Here is an 11,246-nt window from a genome sequence, read left to right on the forward strand (position 1 = left end):
TGCATATCCATAATTGCTGTGCTAAACCTTTGAAGAAACATTTTACTTTGTAGGTTGGTTTTTTTTTTTTTAATGATTTTTTATTATATTATGTTAGTCACCATACAGTACATCCCTGGTTTCCGATGTAAGGCTCGATGATTCATTAGTTGCGTATAACACCCAGTGCACCATGCAATACGTGCCCTCCTTACTACCCATCACCGGTCTATCCCATTCCCCCACCCCCTCCCCTCTGAGGCCCTCAGTATGTTTCTCATAGTCCATAGTCTCTCATGTTTCATTTCCCCTTCTGATTACCCCCTCTTTCTTTATCCCTTTCTTCCCCTACTGATCATCCTAGTTCTTATGTTCCATAGATGAGAGAAATCATATGATATTAACTGACTTATTTCATGTAACATTATACCCTCAAGATCCATTCATGTCACTATAAATGGCAAGATTTCATTCTTTATGGCTGAGTAATATTCCATTGTATATACACACCACATCATCTTTATCATTCATCTAACGATATGGATACTTGGCTGCTTCCATAATTTGGCTTCACTGCAATAAACATAGGGGGCATATATCTTTTTGAGTTAGTGTTTTTGTATTCTTTGGGTAAATGCCCAGTTTGGAATTACTGGAATTAATTTAATTTTTTAAATTAAATTTTAATCAATTTTTTAATATAATTTTTTAACTTTTTGAGGAAACTCCATACTGTTTTCCACAGTGGCTGCACTACTTTGCATTCTCACTAATAGCGCATGAGAGTTCCTTTTTCTCCACATTTTTGCCGACACTTTTTGTTTTTTGTGTTTTTGACTTTAGCCATTCTGACAGGTGTGAGGGGATATCGCATTGTGGTTTTGATTTGCATTTCCATGATGATGAGTGATATTGAGCATGTTTTCATGTGTCTGTTGACCATCTGTATGTCTTCTTTGAAGAAATGTCTGTTCGTGTCTTCTGCACATTTTGTAATTGGATTATTTGTTTTTTGGGTATTGGGTTTTATACATTCTTTACATATTTTGGATACTAACCCTTTTTCAGATATGTCATTTCAAGTATTTTCTTCCATTCCGTAGGTTGCCTTTTAGTTTTGTTGCTTGTTTTCTTTGTTGTGCAGAAGCTTTTTATTTTATTTTATTAATTAATTAATTAATTTATTTATTTAAAGATTTTATTTATGTATTTGACAGAGAGACAGCCAGCAAGAGAGGGAACACAAGCAGGAGGAGCGGGAGGGGAAGAAGCAGGCTCCCAGCAGAGGAGCCTGATGTGGGGCTCGATCCCAGGACTCCGGGATCACGCCCTGAGCTGAAGGCAGACGCTTAATGACTGAGCCACCCAGGTGCCCCGCAGAAGCTTTTTATTTTGAGGTAGTCCCAATAGTTTATTTTTGCTTTTATTTCCCGTGCCTCAAGAGACATATCTAGGAAAATGTTCCTATGGCCAATATCAGGGACATTAGTGCCTATGCTCCCTTCTAGGATGTTTATGGTTTCAGGTCTCACATTTAGGCCTTTAATCCATTTTGAGTTTATTTTTGTGTATGGTGTAAGAAAGTAGTCCAGTTTCATTCTTTTGCATGTAGCTGTCCAGTTTTCCCAACACCATTTGTTGAAGAGACTGTCTTTTTCCCCATTAGATATTCTTTCCTGCTTTGTTGAAGATTAATTGACCATATAATTGTGGGTTTGTTTTTGGGTTTTCTGTTCTGTTCTATTGATCTATGTGTCCATTTTTGTGTCAATACCATACTGCTTTGATTACTGTAGCTTTGTAATATAACTTGAAGTCTGGAATTGTGATATTTCCAACTTTGCTTTTCTTTTTCAAAATTGGTTTGGCTATTCAGGGTCTTTTGTGATTCCATACAAATTTTAGGATTGTTTGTACTAGTTCTGTGAAAAATGCTGTTATATTTTGATGGAGATTGCATTAAATGTGTAGATTGCTTTGGGTAGTATAGACATTTTAACAATATTTGTTCTTCCAGTCTGTGAGCATGGAATGTCTTTCCATTTCTTTTTGTCTTCTTCACTTTCTTTCATCAATGTTTCATAGTTTCCAGAGTATAGGTCTTTCACTTCTTTGGTTAAGTTTATTCCTAGGTAGTTCATTATTTTTGGTACAATTTAAATAGGATCATTTTCTTAATTTCTTTTTCTGCTGCTTCATTATTAGTATATAGAAAAGCAACAGATTTCTGTACATTGATTTCGTATCCTGAGACTTTACTGAGTTCATTTATAAATTCTAGTAGTTTTTTTGTGGAGTCTTCAGAGTTTTCTATATATACTATCATGTCATCTGCAAATAATGAAAGTTTTACTTCTTTCTTACCAATTTAAAGATTCTATTTATTTATTTGAGAGAGAGATAGAGAGAGACAGAGAGCAGGAGTGGGGGGGGGGAGGGAAGGAGAAGCAGACTCCCCTCTGAGCAGAGAGACTGAAGTGGAGCTCAGACCCAGGACTCCGGGATCATGACCTGAGCTGAAGGCAGATGCTTGACTGAGCCATCCAGGCACCCCAATTTTTTTTGCTTCTTGAAGTAGGCTTATATTGCTATAAACTTCCCTCTTAGAACAGCTTTTGCTGCATCCCAACGATTTTGGACCTTTGTGTTTTCATTTTCATTTGTCACATGCATTTTTTGATTTCCTCTTTGATTTCTTGGTTGACTCCTTCATGTTTTAGTATCATGTTATTTAATCTCCTTTTATTTGTGTTCTTTCCAGATTTTTTCTTGTGGTTGATTTCTAGTTTTGTAGTGTTGTGATCAGAAAAGATGCATGGTATAACTTTGATCTTTTTGAATTTGTTGAGACTTGTTTTGTGGCCAGTCTGGAGAATGTTCCATGTGCACTTGGAAAGAATGTGTATTCTGCTGTTTAGGATAGAATCTTCTGAACATACCTATTAGATCCATCTGGTCCAGTGTGCCATTCTAAACCACTGTTGCCTTGTTAATTTTCTATTTGGTTGATCTATCCATTGATGTAATTGGGGTGTTAAAGTCCCCTATTATTATTGTATTGTTATTGATTACTTCCTTTCTGTTTGTTATTAGGTACTTTATGTATTTGGTGTGCCCATGTTGGATGCATACATATTTACAATTGTTATGTTTCTTGTTGGATTATTCCCTTTATGATTATGTAGTATCGTTCTTGATCTCTTGTTATAGTCATTATTTTAAAGTCTATTTTGTGTGATGTAAGTATCCCTACTCTGGCTTTCTTTTCACTTCCTTTTGCATGCTAAATGCTTTTCCATCCCTTCACTTTTAATCTGCATGTGTCTTTAGGTCTGAAATGAGTCTCTTGCAGGCAGCATACAGATGGGTCTTGCTTTTTTATCCATCCCATCACCCTATGTCTTTTGATTGGAGTATTTAAGCCATTTTCATTCAAAATAATTATTGATGGTGTGTACTTATTGCCATTTTTTTTTACTTGCTTTATATTTGTTTTTGTAGTTCTGTGTTCCTTCCTTCTGTTGCTCTTTTCTCTCATGGTTTGGTAGCTTTCTTTAATGATATGCTTGAATTCCTTTTTCTTTATATTTTGCATATCTATTATCGGTTTTTGATTTGTGCTTACTTTTAGGTTTGTATATGTATATGGCAGTCTATTTTAAGCTGATGGTTATTTAAATTTGAATCCATTATTTAATCCTTTCTCCACCATGTTTTAGCCATACGGTGTCATACTTTATATCTTTCTATTTTGTGAATCCCTTGACTACTTTTTATAGTTCTACTTACTTTTACTGCTCTTGTGCTTCCCACTTTTCTTACTCCTACCTCTGCTCTTTTTTTTTTCTTTCCCCACTCACAGAGTCCCCTTTAACATTTCTTGTACGCCTGGTTTGTCATGATGAATTCCTTTCACTTTTGTTTGTCTGGCACTCCTTATCTTTCCTTCTATTCTGAATGATTACCTTACAGGGTAAAGAATTCTTGGTTTAAGTTTTTTCTTTCAGTACTTTGACTATATCAGCCACTTTCTTCTGGCTTGCAAAGTTTCTGCTGAAAACTCAGCTGATAAGCCGTATGGTGTTTCCCTTGTCACAACTGTTTGTTTGTTTTCTCTTGCTACTTTTAAAATTCCCTATCAGTACATTTTATCACTTTAATTACTATGTGTTTTAGTATCGACACATACTAAGTGTTGATTTTGTGTTGATTTTGTTGGGGGCTCTCTGTGCCTCCTGGATCTGGATTTCTGTTTCCTTCCCTAGATTTTGGGAGTTTCCAGCTATTATTTTTTTAAATACATTTTCTGTTCCTTTCTCTCTCTCTTCTCCTAGGATCCCTATAATGTGAATATTATTATGCTTGATGGTATCACCGTGTTCCCTAAATCTGTTTTCATTTATTATTATTTTTTTCATCTCCTGTTCGGCTTGATTGCTCTCCATTACTCTGTTCTCCAGGTTGCTGATCTGCTCTTTTGCTTCTTCTAGCCTACTATTTATTCTCTCTACTGTATTTTTTTAATGGAAAATAATTGCAATTTTTAATTCATTAAATTTAAGGAAAAAGCTAAAATTTGGGAAAACAATATCATGTAAGATGCAAGGGTAAGAAAGGAGTACAAAAAACTTATTATTCATAGACAATACAGTTGTGTACATAAAATCTTAGTGTATTTTGATTTCATTTATTGTGTTCTTAATCTTTGATTGGTTCTTTTTTATGTTTTCTATGTCTTTGTTGAGGATCTTACCGATGTCCTCCACTCTTTTCTCAAGTCCAGTAACTATCTTTATGACCATTACTTTAAATTATCTGTCAGGCATATTACTTATCTACATTTCATTTAGCTCTCTTGCTGCATTTTTTTGTCCTGTTCTTTCATTTGGGACATATTTATTTTTCTCATTTTGTGTCTCAGTGTCTGTTTCTATGTGTTAGGAAAGCCAGCTACATCTCCTGCTCTTGAGAGCCGTGGTCTTATGAAGAAGAGGTCCTGTAGTGCCGTGCAGTGCAATGTCCCCTGTTCACCAGAACCTGGCACTTCAGGGGTGTCTCCTATGAGTGTTGTGTGTGTTTTGTATGCCCTCTTGTTGTGGCTGAGCCATGTTAGCCTTCAGTCCAGTCATCTGTAATGCTCTCTTTGTCTGCTATGGACAGGGTTTGGTTCCTGTGTTGTTAGTTGGCCTGTTTGCAGCTTCCTTGGGCTTGAGTTGAGTCAGACCAGGTGTTTACCAGAGATGCAGAACACCAAATTGTTGGGCATGCTTCCTGTGTTGTCCCCTGAGAAGCTTTCATTGGTGGGTGGGGCCTGCAGTCACACCCGATGTCTTCCCCTAGCTCTCTGCTGGCGCCGTATTTAGACTGGTGTGTGTAGTTATCTTCCCTTCTTCGCAGGACTGGAGTCACTTTGGAGTGGTGCTGGCCCCTGTCAGGGCTGCTTGCACATTCCCAGACTGTGGTACTATTTTGGATGGGTGCCAGCTAAGAGCTTATTGGAGGAGACGCATCCACAGGAGAGTGTGGGGGCAGGGCAGGTGGTGTTTTTAGTGTGGTTTTTTGTTTTGTTTTGTTTTTGATGGCAACACATAGGAATAAGGCCCTCATATATTCATTTAGTCCACCACTCAGTCAACAAACACTTGTGGGTCTACTATACATGAAGTACAGAGCTGGGAACCACAGAAGGTACGGGAAGGAAAGACCTAGACTGAGCAGCTAAAACTCTATATTGGAAGTTGTGGCATGTTCACAGATAATGACCATAGGGAATAGAAAGTGTTAGGAATGTCTGGATGGTGCAGAAGAGATTAAAATCAGCATGTAATTGACTCACAGTAGAATTGGTAATTATTTAAAATACTTATTGCCTGTTAAAAGGCCAGAAATGTGGTCAGTGGGTAAAGGTAGCTGGGTTGAACTTACTTAAACTTAGCTCAGATCTCATTCTTGTTTCATTTCATAAACTAGATGAAGGTTCATGGGTTGTCTCAATTTCTCATGGCTTTTTGTTGTTGGCTGGCATTCTTCAGAAATTGTTAGTTTCCAGCAGCTACTGTTGACTTGCCGTACTTTTTCCTCAAAAGTAACTTTCTTTCCAGTGGATGCTTTCACCATGGGTATCCCATTCAGGGAAGCCCCTAAAGTGTAGAACTTGTGGACAGCCTGGGGTTTTTACACAGACACTGACTTACATGTGTTTGAAGACTCTGTCCCAGACTACTCCAGTGACACATACTTTCCACACGAACTGCCGAAGAATTGGATTAAACCTTTCTCTTGGCCCGCATTCTTAATAGCATTTGTCTAGACTTCTCCTGCAATCTCACCAGAAAATAACAAAAATATTGACAAAAATAATGGAAAAGATGGCAATTACCCTGCCACGAACTCCTCCCTGCCTTAGGTGTCACCACAGCAGATAAAGCCTATTTTATGGGAGACCAACAACTGCTGCAATTCCTAAAGTAAAGTTTATTTGCACAGAAAAATAAAGGCAACTTTTTATTTGTCACCCTGCTGAGAAGAAATATGATTCCTGTCCTCTTGCTTCATATTAGCCTTCCTTTTTCCTGCACATTTTCATCCCCCGGTATCTGATCATTTTACAGAAAGGAGGATTTCTGCTTTTGACCTTACCTCTTGCTGTTGTAACATTCCAATTTTCAAGTGGTCAGTCACCATTTGCCATTTTGCCTTTTTTTTTTTTTTTTTTTTCCAGTGGGTCATGTTCCGAAGCTTAAGCATACAAGACTCTGGGCCATTAAAAAAAAAAAAAAGCTTGCTCGGTTTCCCATGTGATAGTGGCTCCTCAGGAAAGCTATTCTTTCATGCAGCAGCAGCACCAGCATTGATCAGTGGGAAAGTTCAAGGCGGCAACTCATCAAGCATGGCTTCAATACCAGATTCCAGACAAGGTCTGCAATAAATAAGAGCAGTAACAAAGAATCATATTTCCTTCTCGCACAGAAAATCAGCAATGGCATAGTTCTAAATTTCAGGGTTCAGGCATGGTGTCTTCTCCCTGCACTGCAATTTGAAAGCAGGATGGCTTTCCTCTCTGAGAAGTTACATCAACATGCATTTTAGCTGTCCTTTCCTTAGAAACTGAGCCATAATGTAATTTTGAATTTTTCAGGTTGATTGGGGATTTTTCGGCTTGGTCATTGATTATTATTTGGGTTTTTCAAATAAAAGCTATATTGTCAAACATATTTAGATTTTCTCACATTTCTTTTAATTGACTTATTTCCCTTTCCCTTCTAACCTCTCTCCCTCCAATAATAATGTTGAGTTTTCCATGTGATTGTACAAAAAGAGCAATCTTTTGCTCTAAGTAGGTTGGGAAAATTTTTCTTCAAATGGCAGTGTGATAAAAAAATATACACACTATGAGTCCCTCACGGATTATTGCTATTGATTTCTTTGCTTGAAACGTGGAAATGTTACCAGATGGGGTGTTAGGAATAGGTGTGTGGGTGCAAATGTAGTTTATTGCTTGTTGACTAAAAATCAGTGAACACCTTCACCATTGGTGTGCTTGTGTTATATGTAAAGGTGAATTTTAATCCCAAACTAGTCCTTATATAAAGCTTCATGCAATACAATAAGCAACATTTTTAGGGTAAATTTATATTCGAAAAACATAAATTCTTTGGCAGACTCAAAACACGTAAAGATTTCAAGTATTTATTTTCTCTGGCTTATTGAAACAGTCGTTGTTTTAAGTTAATTTAATCAATGAAATTTGCTTATCACAGCTAGATTTCTCTTGTGTTTGTTTTCATCTCTATACCTTCCCCAGGCTGCTCCTTTGAGCTTCCTCTGGTCTCCTGCTTAGGGAGGTGTGAATCGAATTGCTGTGGGTTTCTGGAAGCTAGGTGCCTGTGTGCAGCACACAGACCCTGAACCCAACCCTCAGGGACCCACCCATTAGGAAAAAAAAGGCTGACCTTCTGTCACTTTCCTTCTCCTCCCTTTTAATGATTCCTCTCTATCCTTTTGAGAAGATCTTTCCAGCCCTTTGACCCCTGTTAGAAGAGGAAGGCTTAAACAGCTAAAAGTACCCTCAGTCTCAAGTCTTGCCAAGGAAAGCTCAAGAGGCCTTTTAGGAAATGCCAAAAGACAGGGGCCTCAGTTTTCAGTGCATTCAGAAGGCAGATCCCACCCCGACACCATTTCCCTCCTCATTTATTTTATAGAAGCAACCCTGCCTCCTACCCTCACTTGTCAGTGCCACCAGAATCGACACATTCGGAGAGCGGCTGACTTTTAATGATAGCCCTTGGACTGTGTGAGAGCTATTGTGCAATTTGAAAAAGAGCACGGGAAATGTGTGTCTGAGATGGGTCACTGGGCTGCTACTCCACAGGCTCCAGGTCCAGCTCTGGTTTTCATGGAATAACAACCACTGCTGGGTAGGTTGCTGCTGCTCCACCCAAAAATGGTGAGATGCTGAGTGCAGGATTTTTGAAAGGAGAGCAATTGTGGGTCCCCAGGGCCTGCTTGTGCTTTGTGATGTGACTCTGAGTCATACAATTGAAATGGCAGCTAACACTGAATAATGTGATGTTTTCAAGTGGTAGGCATTATTTCATATAATATGCTATGGTTTGTAGATTCAAGTATTTAATTCACACTACAGTGCTGAAGGTAGGAACTGTAAAACTGAGGAAAAGAGAAGACAAGTGCAGCGTTACCGTAAGAAACTTTGTACTGGAAGTTCAGCTCTGCCACTTATTAGCTCTTTGACTTGGGTAAATTGCTGAACCTTTCTGAGCCCAAATGTTCTCATCTGTAAAATGGAGATTGTTAATTCTACTTCCAGGATTATCATGGGAATTTAATGGGAATGCAGTAAAGTCCTGGGATCTCCCTCTCCTTTCAACTCTCTTATTGCACCCCTGACTCTTTTCCAGGTGCCCATTATTCAGAGGTACTGACAGAGAACAGCAAAATCCTGGTGAATTTTAGGCACTATGCCCAAAGAAAGGGGTGATTCTCAAAGAGGTGGTTTACTTTCCTTCTTCTGAGAGAAGCTATACATAATCTTTAATCTGTGTCACAGAAAAGAATCCAAACCCAGTAGTATCAGTCAATTACAGTTGAGTTGGGAGTGGCTAAAAGGATTAGGTATTTGACCCCATATTATAAGGTATTTGCTGCCATTTCTACTGCAGGAAAGGGAGGAATAAAAGGAGGATTTAAAGGTTCATGTTCTCACTCCAATTAACCAAGTGACCCCTTCCCCTATTCTCTTTACTTTATCTTCAGTATGCACAAACATGTGTGAATGCATGTGTTCCTATACAGGATACACTCATAGGCTTTCTGCAATCATTATATATTTGAAAGTAAAAGGATCTAAAGGGCTTAAAAATATTTTCCCTGATTACAAAAGGAATGAATATTTATTTTATAGGCATGTCTATTTTATATAATGCATGTATATTTTATATAAATATAAAAATATAAAGAAGATACTAATTTCCTCACTCAGCACACAGATAACCATTTTATATAATTTTAAATAATTTTTTATTTTTAAAGATTTCATTTATTAGAAAGAGAGGGAGAATGAGCAGGGACCGGGTGGACAGAGGGAGAAGCAGACTCCCTGCTGAGCAGGGAACCCCAACACGGGGCTGTATCCCCAGACCCTGGGATCATGACCTGAGCCAAAGGCAGACGCTTAACAGACTGAGTCACCCAGGCACCCCAGGTATAACCATTTTATAACATATTTTGGGGACTCCAAGTTTTTTCTGTGTATACACACACACACACTCTTACGGTAGCCTATAGACTCTCTTTTTATTTTACTTTTTTTAAGTAGGCTCTATGCCTAATATGGGGCCAAAACTCATGACCCTGAGATCAAGAGTCGTATGATCTACCGACTGAGCCAGCCAGGTGTTCCTTGTTTTTCTCTTAATATTAATTTAGAGCATTTCTCTTTATCATTTATGTATTGGATACTCATTGATGCATAAAACCAACATAAAACCTAATGGCATAAAACAGAAGAATAATTTTATTATTATTTTCGTGGTTCTGGGGTTGACTTGGCTCAGCCAAGTAGTTCTTTTTTTTTTTTTTTTTAAAGATTTTATTTATTTATTCGACAGAGATAGAGACAGCCAGAGAGAGAGGGAACACAAGCAGGGGGAGTGGGAGTGGAAGAAGCAGGCTCATAGCAGAGGAGCCTGATGTGGGGCTCGATCCCATAACGCTGGGACCACGCTCTGAGCCAAAGGCAGACGCTTAACCGCTGTGCCACCCAGGCGCCCCTCAGCCAAGTAGTTCTTATACAGGGTATTGTGCAGGAGGTGGCTTGGGCTAATTATCTGAAGTTTGCTTACTCACATTTTTGGTAACGGGGCTGGAAAGATCCAAACAGCTAGAAACCGGAATGCTGGTTTCTTGGGCATTTCTTCCAGTCTCTGTCTCTGTCTCTCTCTCTCTCTCTTTTTTAAAGATTTAATTTATTTATTTGACAGAGATAGAGACAGCGAGAGAGGGAACACAAGCAGGGGGAGTGGGAGAGGGAGAAGCAGACTCCCCGCTGAGCAGGGAGCCCCGTGCCGGGTTCGATCCCAGGACCCGGGATCATGACCCGAGCCGAGGGAAGACACTGAACGACTGAGGTGCCCAGGCGCCCCAGTCCCAGTCTCTAATATGGTCTCTCCTGCATGGTGGCTTCGGGGTAGCCATGCTTCCTACATGGCGGCTCCGGGCTCCACAAGTAAATGTCCATAAAGAAAGGCCAGGCTGAAGCTAACTCACCTTAAATTTTTTTTTTTTAATTTTAATTTCAGTATAGTTAACATACAGTGTAATATTAGTTTCAGGTATACAATATAGTGATCCAACAATAAAAATATGGAACACTTCATGAACTTGTGTGCTGTCCTTGTGCAGGGACCATTCTAATCTTCTCTGTATCATTCCAATTTTAGTACATGTGCTGCTGAAGCAAGCACTAACTCACCCTGTATGACTTAGTTTTGGAAGTCACACAGACTTCCTTCTGCCACATGCTAGTCACTAAGGCAGTCACAAAAGCCCACCCCAAAGCCCACAGAAGCTCTTCTCTTGAGACATAGACCTCTTGAATGGTTCGTTAGTTTCTTATCGGTGATGTCACAAATTTAAAACAACAGATATTTATTATCTTACAGTTTTGGAGGTCAGAATTCTGAAATGGGTTTCCCTGGGCCAGAATCAAGGTGTCCTGGCAGGCTCTAGGGGACAATCCATTTCCTTCC

The 11,246-nt window shown here is 38.9% G+C and overlaps 1 non-coding gene across 1 annotated transcript; it reads right to left on the reverse strand.

The window, feature by feature from the left end:
• Positions 1-10,854: 10,854 nt before the first annotated feature.
• Positions 10,855-10,961, reverse strand: LOC123801880 (U6 spliceosomal RNA). Its single transcript, XR_006782355.1, has one exon. It is a non-coding gene; the product is annotated as a U6 spliceosomal RNA (small nuclear RNA).
• Positions 10,962-11,246: the final 285 nt, after the last annotated feature.

The sequence above is a fragment of the Ursus americanus genome, chromosome 36 (genome assembly GCF_024610735.1).
Source record: "Ursus americanus isolate L20-20 chromosome 36, mUrsAme1.1.p, whole genome shotgun sequence".
Lineage (NCBI taxonomy): Eukaryota > Metazoa > Chordata > Mammalia > Carnivora > Ursidae > Ursus > Ursus americanus.